Source organism: Antrostomus carolinensis, unplaced genomic scaffold (assembly GCF_000700745.2).
Source record: "Antrostomus carolinensis isolate BGI_N321 unplaced genomic scaffold, ASM70074v2 scaffold18926, whole genome shotgun sequence".
NCBI lineage: Eukaryota > Metazoa > Chordata > Aves > Caprimulgiformes > Caprimulgidae > Antrostomus > Antrostomus carolinensis.
The window spans coordinates 85,210-96,872 of NW_010324157.1; the positions used below are offsets into that span (position 1 = coordinate 85,210).

The following is an 11,663-nucleotide window of genomic DNA, read 5'->3' on the forward strand; positions in this document are numbered from 1 at the left end:
TGTTTATTTTATGCATGTTGGTTGTTTCTTTTGTGAGCTTTATCTTTCATTTTACTTTACGATTTTGTGAAGAGCATGTGCAAAACAAGCACAAAGTTAGGTCAAGATATACCATTAAAAATGCCCTGTTCTGTCTTTTCTTATCTCTATACATGTAACTAAATATAGACTGAATATAAAAGATACCTCTCATTTAAAGGATATATTATTTAAATTATTTAATGTTGTTAGAAGCGTAAATTTGGATTCAAGCAAAAGGCTGGAGAATCTCTTGAAATAATTCTGTAACACAGTGTTTTTTTTATTTCATGGTCTTGTAATATGGAGAGTTTCATTTGTTTTCGTGCATAAGCATGCTCATGACTGACATTGCAGCTGTGAGATTCTCAGGCATCATGGGCTTAGGGGGGAAGAAATGCCTCCACTCATTGTGTCTGTATAGAGTAGGAATATGTGCATGTCTTCCATATGGGCACATTTGCTTTTGTTTTTCCTTATTGTTTTTAGAATCAGCTGAATTGCGAACAAATGAATTAAAAAGGCACTGCTGAATAAGTAGCTTCTGTGCTCTCTAACTGAGCTGGAGCTGTTGGGTAGATACTAAGTGTGATAGGACTTTCTCCATAAAAGTCATGAAATATTATGGAGTCAAATATAGAAGTATATAAGTATAGTACAGAAGTGTGTGCGTGTATATATATACATATATATATATATAAAAGTATATATAGTAGTGATATATTCAGGTGGTTTGGGATTTACTTCATGTATTTATATTTCTCTAAGCTTTTGCATCAAAAAAAAAAAAGGAATGGTAGTAAGGACTTTCTTTTTCGTGTTTTGGAGTTTTTTTGTTTGGTTGTTTGTTTTTTACCTGTGCGCCAAGATATGTTGTTTTTAAAATCTTCCTCCTTTTAAAAACTCTTTGGCACTACTGCCTTCTTATATGTATATATCTAAAGGAAAACTGTTTACCAAAACAAGTAAAGAACTGATGAGAAAATTTCTGTTTATATTGTTCTTGGGAAAACATTTTGTCATTACAGTTTAGTGCCTAGACCTGACAGGGTACCTTCCACTATTTTTTTTCATGTTAGAATAGTTTACCTAGTGGACTTGGATCAGAAGGAGTAAGTTTTTACACAGAGTAATTGTATCCCTGATTTGTGATTCACAAATTCTTTGTTACGAGATTATTAAGAACACATTCAAGAAAAAGGACATGGACATGCATCTGCAATTCAAAACTGGTAAAGAATGTCATCACTAGGAGTTTGTTTAAATGAGTACTTGAATTTAGGATTTTTTTAAATCCTCTAAATAAATGGTTTGACTATTGGGTTTGCCAAACATGCATGCATGCTTTTTTGATTAAGATGCCTAAATAAGCATCTGGGAGTCTAACTTTTAAGTAGGCATTTTTTAAAATTATCAATAATTTCCTGTTTAATAGAAAATAATATTTCTAGTTCTGAAAAGTCCAGGAAAGTACATTTTTTTCCATTACTAACTGTCTCCTTCTGTCCATAAGTTCAGTTCTTTTGAAACAAATGTCCTGCTTAATTGAGATTCCATTTCGAGATGTCAAACACTATACCAATAATAGTTTTCCATGCCAGTGAGCCACTTCATGTACTGAGAGATCAAGTTCTTCCACAGACCAGTGGTCATCGATAGAAGTTTGGATTGTTTCATGAGAGTCGTCTGTGTCTAAATTTATACCTACCATATTATAGATACGAATATAGAGATACTAATATTCTCTATATGTAATGGTTTAAAAAGTATTTATATTAGCTGAGTGCAGTAAAGGAAAAGTGAATTTAAATAAATGCTGAAGGATGTACAAGTGTAATTATATAATTTTTTTAATTGTACAGGGCAGAAATTGAAACACTTGATAAATAATAGAAGTTTTAGGCACAAAAAATAGTATAAAACTTTCCTTTTTCTAAACAAGTAAGCCTAACGTGGTGTCCAGTACAGTACTGATGAGATTGAGGTGAATCAGTGATACCAGACTCTTGTTTACTATTTTAACAGCATTAACTTGCTGAACCTTCACTTTTACCATCTGCTTTTCCAGCACTGGTGGTGTGGTGTATTGCAACTGGAGTATATTCACTTGTCTCTCTAATCTGTTTCCCTCTACTTATTATCCTTGTTCTTCTCCATCCATCGCATCTTGGGTTGTGTTTTTTTAATGGAGACTGTTTTCCTAGTATACAGGATTCCACTGCAGCACTTTTAAGCAGTTACTATCAAAACAACCTTAATTAGTAAATTCATACAAGTGTCCCCTCTCTCAAAGAAATAACTGTGATCAGTTGAAAGTTGAATTGAGGAAACTCTTCAATGTTAACAAAAATCATGAATGTGTAAGATTTTTAAATTGTTACTAGAGAAGCAACTGATGAATGGCTATATACTTATATATATATTGGTGCTGAGTTCTAAAATCTTTTAGTAGCTGTGATGAACTGAAGAGATTAAAATCTGTTTACTATCAGCCACCAGTTAAAACCAAAGTATATTTAGCAGAATTTACCACCATATCTAACACAGAAAATGACTAAAAAATCACTATATTTCTACATGACAACTGCTAGTAAATGTTGAAGGGTGCTTTTATATTGCCACAGTTCTTTTGAAATATTAATTTGATATTTTAATGTTAATTTACATATTCTTGTGATATTTTTCGTATTGGTTCTGTACTCTCTTCTGTATTCTTGGAGTTAACATGATTTCTCAGTTCAGAATAACAAGATGTTTCAGATTCTAGGTAAGAGCTAGTTACACTTTCTTTTACATCCTTCTTTTAATCTCTACCATTTTTCAGTCCCACAGCTTCTCTCTTAAAATTTAAATTTTCAAAAGATCATAATATGATAGCTTTGATAGCAAAATTTATGGATATTTGTGAGCATAAAAATATTAAAATATGGAAATCGATAGTGTCTTTTAAGAAAGGGACTGACAACTGTCATATCTCCTGAATATTTTACCCTTTTCCTTTGGAAATCACAAACCTGTTGATATGAGTAACCATAAAGTTCCTGCTGCTGTTCATATTTTTTTTTCTCCTTTGACCTCCCACAAAAAAGATCTCAAGGAGCTTTAAGCAAGAAGGAAGGTGAATTTTTTAATGGTCCTTACAAATCCTTCGTTTCCATACCATAGAACTGAAATTGTTCTGCTGGATAATCATACTTCTGAAGCTTTGAAAAGAGAAGCCTCCTGCAGGTGCTATAGAGTTGAGAACTTAAATTTTGTTCTGAATTGCCAAATGAAAGCTTAATAAATGTGTTGCATGTCTTGTAGAAATCAACTGTGGTAAAGATAATCTGAAAACAAACTAGAATTGCCTAGTGTCCTTTTGTTCTATCAGTCCTTACAGATAGATTCATTTTAAAATGGAGTTTTCAGAGATTGATTTTGAGCATTCTTACCTGGAATGCTGAAATGTGATTTTGATTTTAAATTCTAAATTAATTTGGATGAAGTTTAGTGTACTGTTAAAATAATGCTGTAATCTGACCAGCAATGTCAAAGCATTATTATCTCAATGTATTTCTAAGATCCTGTTTTAAGCTTTTCCGTGCTTTCAGGTTCTAGTCAGCTTCAATGAAAAGTGGGAATTGTCACGGTAACGGCGAGTCCCTTGCACATTTCTGTTGGCTATCCTTTCCTCTGAACTTAATTGACATAACTACACCATATAATTTTCTGCATTGATTTGTATTAGAAGCACATTAATGTGTATTTTAGCCACATTTATCAAAGTTTACACTGAAAATTGGGCACTGTTGAGTAGCTGTAAGGTTCTGTAATGTTAACACTGCATATTAATCTTGAAAATTTCTACTTGAGTCAAAGGCATATTTAAGAATGCTCTTAGGCTTCTTTTCTTCTTCACAGACCAAAAAAAAAATTGGAGGCTCAGTCTCCTTGAAGTCAGTGGAAAATGCATTCCTAAGTGTCTGTGCTTACAGGCCATGGAACAGCTGTAAGATTTGCTATTAATGTCTTATCAGTTCTCCTGTATGTTTCAGCCATAGAATTTCTCCCGGTAGTTGCTTTCATCAAGTATAAGATTTCTGTTTAAAATACAGCATATTATTGAGAACTGGTTTATTGTAGATCTGCTACTGAGGAATGCATATAAAGCTAATGGATGCTGCCTCTTAAGGATTCTCTTGAGAAGTGCAGAAATGTCGTTTTTTTTTGTCTGAAGATTTTTCAGGAAAGCAACCAATGTAGTGCTTCTTTGGACAATGAGTTAATAGCCAGGAGGAGCCAAAGTAACATCTATAGATTTTTGTCACTGGGAAAGCATCAAAAAGGGATATATCACCTTTGGCCCAATTTCTGTCAGGAGGATGAATTCACTTTGGAATCTGGAGTGGGTTTTATGCATTTATAAGTTAGATCCTGTCTAATGCAACACAGTGGAAGTTTTCTTGATACCATCAATTACACATATTTGTTTTTAAAATAATGTACACTATCTGCTTTTTTATAGATTATTTTGTATTGAGAAGAGTCTTTTCAGCATTTCCAATAATGAAATTATAATTATATGGTATCTTTCTGTCAGAAGCACCCCAAATTTCAATATTCAGTAGTACAGTAAATATTCATGCTTTTGCAAAAGCCATCCTTGACTGTGGAATGTTGGCAGGTATTCATAGAACACCACACAACAGATTAGATGAGGAAAATAAAAAGGGGAGATTTTAGATAGGGGGAGAGGGAACTGTTGTGAATTTAGCTAGAGAATAGGGTTAATATTCTGTCACTGAAAGTGTCTTTGTGACTCTTCTGGCCAGAGTAGTTAGTATTCCTGCTTTCTGTCTCTTAAAAGATGTTTCATCTGAACAATGGCACAGTCAATATAGATGTCTATTTTTTTATGTATGCTACATACTCTGCAACAAAGTGAAAGTCTGATTTTTTGCTCTTGTATAATTCAGTGTGTAGCCAGTTCATTTTTTCTTAATTATAAAAAAGTGAAAAGTATAAATGAAGCTACTCAAAATACATTACACTTATCTGCAAATGCAATTTGAAACTCATGAAACTTTAATGCATCAAATATGGAATGTTGTTTCTATGCTACGCAGAAAAAAAATTGTAAAAGTTAAGTTTCTTCTCTATGTTATAAAACTGTGTATCATAGAGAATTTGTGGAGGATTTGGTTTTTTCCATTCCCACACTTTTGAATCATATTTTCATGAGGGATACTCATGAAACTACTTATAGATTTTTGTGTGTGCATATGTGTGTGTAAATTTTTAATAATACTTTGTTCAGAACTAGATAATCTCATAAAATCAGCCACTTGTATAACCAACATCCTTTAAGAGTTATTCTCTCTCCATACGCAACTTCCATGTGGACACACTTAGTAAAAACTGCTTTTGAGATAAGAAGGCTTTCTGTTTATGAGTTAGAGCCTGCTCACACACTGGTAACAGAATGACAACTGAAACAGAGACCAGAGAATTGTTTTAATTGTTTGTTTAAACGTTATTTGCTAATTCCTTGCTGTGAGAAGTTTGAATTCTAAATTACATCTCTAGTTAAGAGCATGAAAGAAAAATCTTAATGTTCACACTTTAAAGTGGGTAGAAGGGTAATTAGGTAGTAACTAAAAGAAGTGGGAGGTACTTTTTTTTCAGTTCCCCAAAGAGTCAAGGTTTAATATAAAATACTAATTGAAAAACAGTCTGAAATTAAGCCAAAGCAGCAATTTGTGCAAAAAAAACCCTTACATATTCTTTCCTCTAGTAAATCTATCTCCAGCTTGGTTCCAAAGTTCTAAGCTTCTTGATTTCAGATGTAAATTCTTCCTGAGCATTTAAGCTGAAGTTCAGTTTCTATTGCATGATAGTTTTTAGAACTAAAATGAAGTACTGCCCTTGAGAAATACAGCTTGAGCCGAGAGGAGGTCTGAGAACTGGAACAAAATAAACATTTATGATAAACAGTAGAGTGGGAATTGGCCCAAACTCCTGCTGCAGTGTACCAACAAATAAATACAAATAAATGTTTTAGAATATCTATTTGTACTGTCATTTTAATTTATTATATTTGTAATAAACTAGTATGATTTTAACTTGAGAAAGACCTCTTGCAATATTATTTTTTTTCAATGGGTTAATTTAACTTTGAATTGACCTGAAAGAAACAGTTATGAGGGCAGAAATACCACAAAGAAGAAATACAGAGAAATAGCAAAATGACATTCATCTTGCAATAGTTGCAGGTGAAATATATGAAGGGAGTGCTACAAGCATATGCACTGCTTGTGATGAGAAGAAAATCTCAGGAACACAACCTTGACTAGAAAAAAAAGATATGCATTATGTTGAGGAACAAAGTAGCAGCTAATCTCTTTCCGTAATCCAATTGCACTTGTTCATGGAATATTTCAGTTCTGTATATCCTTTTACAGAAAGAGAGAATTAGAATTGGAATGGCATTTAGAGAATTTAAACATAATCAAGGAAGTTGAAGACTAATTTATGATCTAAGTATGTTTACATTATTTTCATTATGATTTAGCTAAATTTTACAAAGAATTGCTTCTCTTTTTATGAATATTTGCTTATTTTTTAAAATAAATGTCAATCAGACCATTAGAAAGATGTCTCTATTCCTTCTAAGTATTTTTTCTAAAAAGAAGTTGCATATTCTTGAACTGAGCAACCAAGAATTTGTTCAGTGTGTGACACCTCTGAAAAAGTAAGTTCATATTTCACCATATGCACATATGGAATTCAGTCCAGAGCTATTGAAGTCACTGAGAGACATTCCATTAACTTCCTTGAGGGTATATGTGTGCAATCACTAGAGATTTGCTGTGTAAGGCTACTGTTGGAGGCTGAGCTCGAGTCTGACTTGAACAAACACTTGTCTAGACCAGCATAGTATTTCTGCCTGCTGTGCACGTAGGATGACTCAAGACCTTTTGATAGCTTTTTCTGCCTTGAACTTATGGTTGGAATTGAGTATGTAACCAGGGACTTTCTGAGAGTTGCCTGATACAACGGAGCATGGCTGGAAAGTCTAAGTGCACGCAGGCATCATCTTGCCTGTGATGTACATAGTTGTCTTTCTATCTGATTCCAGTAGACCTCTATCACATTTTTTGTTGACCGTGATTTTTCTCCCAGATTCATCGTACTGCCACTTTGGTTTAAGGATGGGTGGCACAGGATTACTCACATCAATACAAGCCTACTGTAGCAGTGTTTAGTCTGCCGCACAGAGAAATAATAGATGGCTCTTATACTTCACTGACTGCTCTCTACAGGAACCTGTGCTTTCAGAATACCCTTTCATTAATTCCAAGCCTGTAGTCAAATGAGCAGCTAAAATTTTCATAGGTATAGAATCCAGTGCACAGATGGAGTTTTAAAGAAAGTAATTGATGAACAATGAAAACGGAAAAAGAGATAAAATGGAAGATAGTAATTTAAATATAGTTTTAGAGGAATGACAATTATTTGCTTTAGAGAGACTAAAATATGGAATTATGCCAGATTAGGATGATTTTTTTACATTAGATGGAATCCTTTTTGTAAAGGTTTCCCTGTTAAGATAAAATAACATTACAGAAGTAGTTGAAAGATTTAACAGAAAAAAGAACAACTATTACAGAAGAGTCATGGCATGAGTTATAATTAAACTTGTGAAAATAAAAGAGGAAAAGGGAAAGCTGAATAACAGATAAAAACGCTCCTTGGTTCATTAATCTCTGTGCAGTCTCTTCAGAAACAATTCTATGAGGTAGAATAAGTAGAACGTGATGCAATTAGATGCTTCTGCTGTCAAATTGTTGAATTTGTTTTTTCCAAGTTTTGATGCTATTTTGTATAATCAGTGATTCTTTTTCTTTTCTAGTGTAATTTAGTGCAGGCGTGTTTTATGCCACCATGTGAAGATTTAAACTTAATGCCATGTTTTTTGGCCTCCTTACATACAATTACTCTAATTGGTATAACAGCCAAATCAAGTGCTAATTCTTGCTATCTAGGCAGTCAGGATGTATTTCGTCCTCCCACTGTATTTGCCAGGTAAATACTTCATAATAGCTGGGTGGCACATTAGCTGCTAGTTTGTGATTGCCATCCCCCCACCTCCAAAGGCTGAGAGAAATGAGAATACAACCAGAATACATGCTATCAGAGAGAAAGAGGGCAAGGAAATAAGGTAAAAGAAAAGCGAAAGGATTGGTAACCTTGCCATAGGTAATTTGAGGTGTTTACACAAGAGGAGTGGGAATGAGAAGTAGGGAGACAGGACATGAGTCCTTAGTGTGGATAGCAGTGCAGGTTTGATCATGGTTCTGCTTCCCATGGAGATATTTTGTGTGTGTTGATATACACTCATAGCTGCTTAGTGCAGATTATCTCCATGCAGCATAAAGGATGGGATGAGAAGTGGCGTAGCATAATCACTGAACATCTGGCATTCCACAGTAGATGCTATTCAGCTCCCAGAACTGAGGCAGGACTTTGGTAAATCAAAGGACTTTTAGACGATGCTGACGTGATAGGTGAGTGCAGCATGGGGTTATGCAAGTGGGTTGTCAATAAATGGAGAAGGATTAGGGAATTAGCTGATACAGAGTTTAGGATTCTACAGCATGCAAGGGTAAATATGAGCCGCTAATGCTGAGTTAAAGCAATTTGAATTGTATCCTCTGGACATAATGGCTGAGATCCCTCAAGTACCAAGTGTCCTCTTCTGAAGTGCAGAGTTTCATCAAATCTCTGCTGACTTCATTGGGAACTGAGGGCAACAAATTTCTCTCCAGTTTGAACCCTTCTTAAGCACCACAGTTTCTTGGATGGTTGCACCTTTGTCAAGGCTTTTAAAGATGTGATAATGTATTAGTGAAGATATATACAGTTAAATTACTTTATTTCTTTTATTTTTTTGTTATAGTTTGATTCCTTTTCAGGGGAGAAGTATTTAATTGTTGAGCCTAATTTTTAACTTGCTTATGCTAATGCAAGATGAGAGTGATGCCTGTGGAAGTAATGAATTTGCTTTGTGAGTAAGCAAATGTCATAATTGCAATCCTTATTTTTTATAAAATCTATTTGGCATGAAATAAAGGTTGAGTTCCTTACATTTTTTTTCTTTCTATAGCTTTGAAAAAATTAAATTGCATATGTATTTTCAGCTTATGTTCGTAATTGCTTTAGATACTCACTCTCCTTTTTGCAGTGCAAATTTTAATTTAACCAGGAGCATACACACAAGCCTGGAAACCTAACTTTCCTGCACAGGCAAAGATACCATTATTGGATAGCTTAGAGCACTTATTTAGGGTAGTAGTTAGGTTTCTCACTTCTGCATCCAAATCACTTTCTGAACTTCTTATCTGTAAAAAGGAAGTAAGAGAACTATGGAATTTCCCTGAAAGACAAGGAGTTAAGTACTTTTTAAAAAAGTGGTGGTGCAGGTAACGAAACCAAACAGATAATCTTTGATTTTCAATTTCTATTTTTATAACAGGAGTTCAGACTAATATTTTTTTGTATCATTTTATGTCTTATAACTTAGTGACCTTAAGGATTTTAGGCTTCAATAGAAAAGAAAAAAAAATATACATTTTATATTTGCATTATTTCATTTGTACTGGCACTGAGAGGGCTCTAGCCTAATATGTTAGGTACTGGATTAGTATACAACACAACCAATGTTTGCCCTAAAGAGTTGATATTCCAACATACAAACCAGGGAAAATCAACTAACTTGGTCAGAGCTGTGCACATTGGTTATGAAACGAAGCAGGATCTGGCAAATCAGTTGTCAAAATCTCCCAAAGAAGCTGTTATTATATCCTAAACCAGTGGAGTCAGGTGAATGCTTTCTATAGTGTGTGGCACAAAACCATAATCAGGAAAGCTGTGGTATGCAATAAAAGATCTGCAGTTTTATTGAGTTTTCCTGTATGATTCTGGTATTATACAACTGCACATTTTTGGAGTGTTAATTTAAAAACAAAAACACCCAAACAAAACAAAAACACCACCAACAAACCAAACCAAACTCCTTAAATATATATATTTAACAAAAATCTGAACATTTCTTATATTTAGCAATTAATACATTTTGTTTCTAGATCCCAAATACCAAATCAAATCTAGTAGTATTTTCCTTCTTTTTCTGATAGGAAAACTAAAAAGGACACCTAAAAATCATCAAATAGTTTGTACTACATTTTAAAATGACTGTGAGGTTTCCTGACTTAGAAATATGTGTCTATAAATATATATTAAAAACATTTCAATGTGTGTGTGTATATATACACAAATATGTATGTATATATATACACATATTGAGATGTTTACATATTTATGGGATTATTTAGTCTATGGGTGGGCTAAATGTTTTTTCAATACCGTACTTTTATGTTAACCTTAAAAATAAGTCACCACCTAATAATTTATTTGTTCCATATAAATAGATATGGAATAATAGATAATATAAAGATCTTTTGTTTTGATGTCAGTGAACTTGAAATTATAAAGAAGTTAAAAATTCGATATATATATATATTGTAAAACAATTCAGTGCCAAATACAATATGGTATGTTAAAGTTTTCAATGTACATATTGTATAAGTGGAAAATACAAATGTTTCTAAACTTTATAGTATGCTGGATTTTCAAAGATTTGATTTTGAAGCAGTCATAACAATTGGAAATATTAAAAAAGGGTAAGACTAGAAAAAGCTTATTTATAGGGCACACATTTTTATTCGTAGTTAGCTTGACCTTAAAGTAAGCTTGACTTTATAGTGAGGAAGTAACATGAGAATGTTGCTAATAAAATTTTAATTCTACTTTGTATTGACTTGTTGCTGAGATGTTTAGATAGTGTTTTCCTTAAAGGATTAGCAAATTGAAAAGTGTTACCCCTACATATATACCACAAAACCGGGATGCATGGTTATCAGTAGGCTACTAAAAATGTATTTTTGTAAGTTAAAACATCATATTAATTGAATATCTTGAAACAGATGGTACATTAAAAGATTGAGACACATTTGTAAAGTGTATATCAAAAACAAAAGCTACCAAAATATGTATAAATATTGAATTTTTATATTGGGTGTCATTCTTCACTCATAGCAATAAGTCAGTAAGGAATAAATTTGTTGACATTAATGAGGTTGGATCATATTTATGAGGACATTAATGAGTTTGAAACATATTTAAACAGGAAGAAAGGTAGGATTTATAGGCAAATACCTTTCATGTGAAGAAATTTTGATAAACTTTTTAAAATGTATATATGCTATATTTTATTTTTTCAAGATCTTCAGCATTTAGATACTCTTCTCTGCACTTCCTTTTCATAGGCTTAATAATATAATACTGTAGCACATAATGAATTTCTGTATACTGATGTGGGTGACAGGTTGAACAATCAAGGTCATGTCCTTTTGAAGACCAGCTGTTTTATCTGTCCATGCTATACCAAATTTATTTTAGCCAAGTGGGTTTTTTTAATTATTGTTACTGTAGGTGCTTTAAGGGAAGGTAAAGAATTTCAGACACATTTTGTCTAAAAAGGTGGTTTGCTACATTAGCCCGGAAAGAGAGGAATCAGATGAAAACTCTTGCTTTGATACAAT

The 11,663-nt window shown here is 33.1% G+C and overlaps 1 protein-coding gene across 2 annotated transcripts in view; it reads left to right on the forward strand.

Moving 5' to 3' along the window:
* The window catches only part of NOVA1 (NOVA alternative splicing regulator 1), a 37,406-nt gene that overhangs the window by 22,336 nt on the left and 3,407 nt on the right, over positions 1 to 11,663 (forward strand). The gene's annotated exons all lie outside the window — the stretch shown is intronic.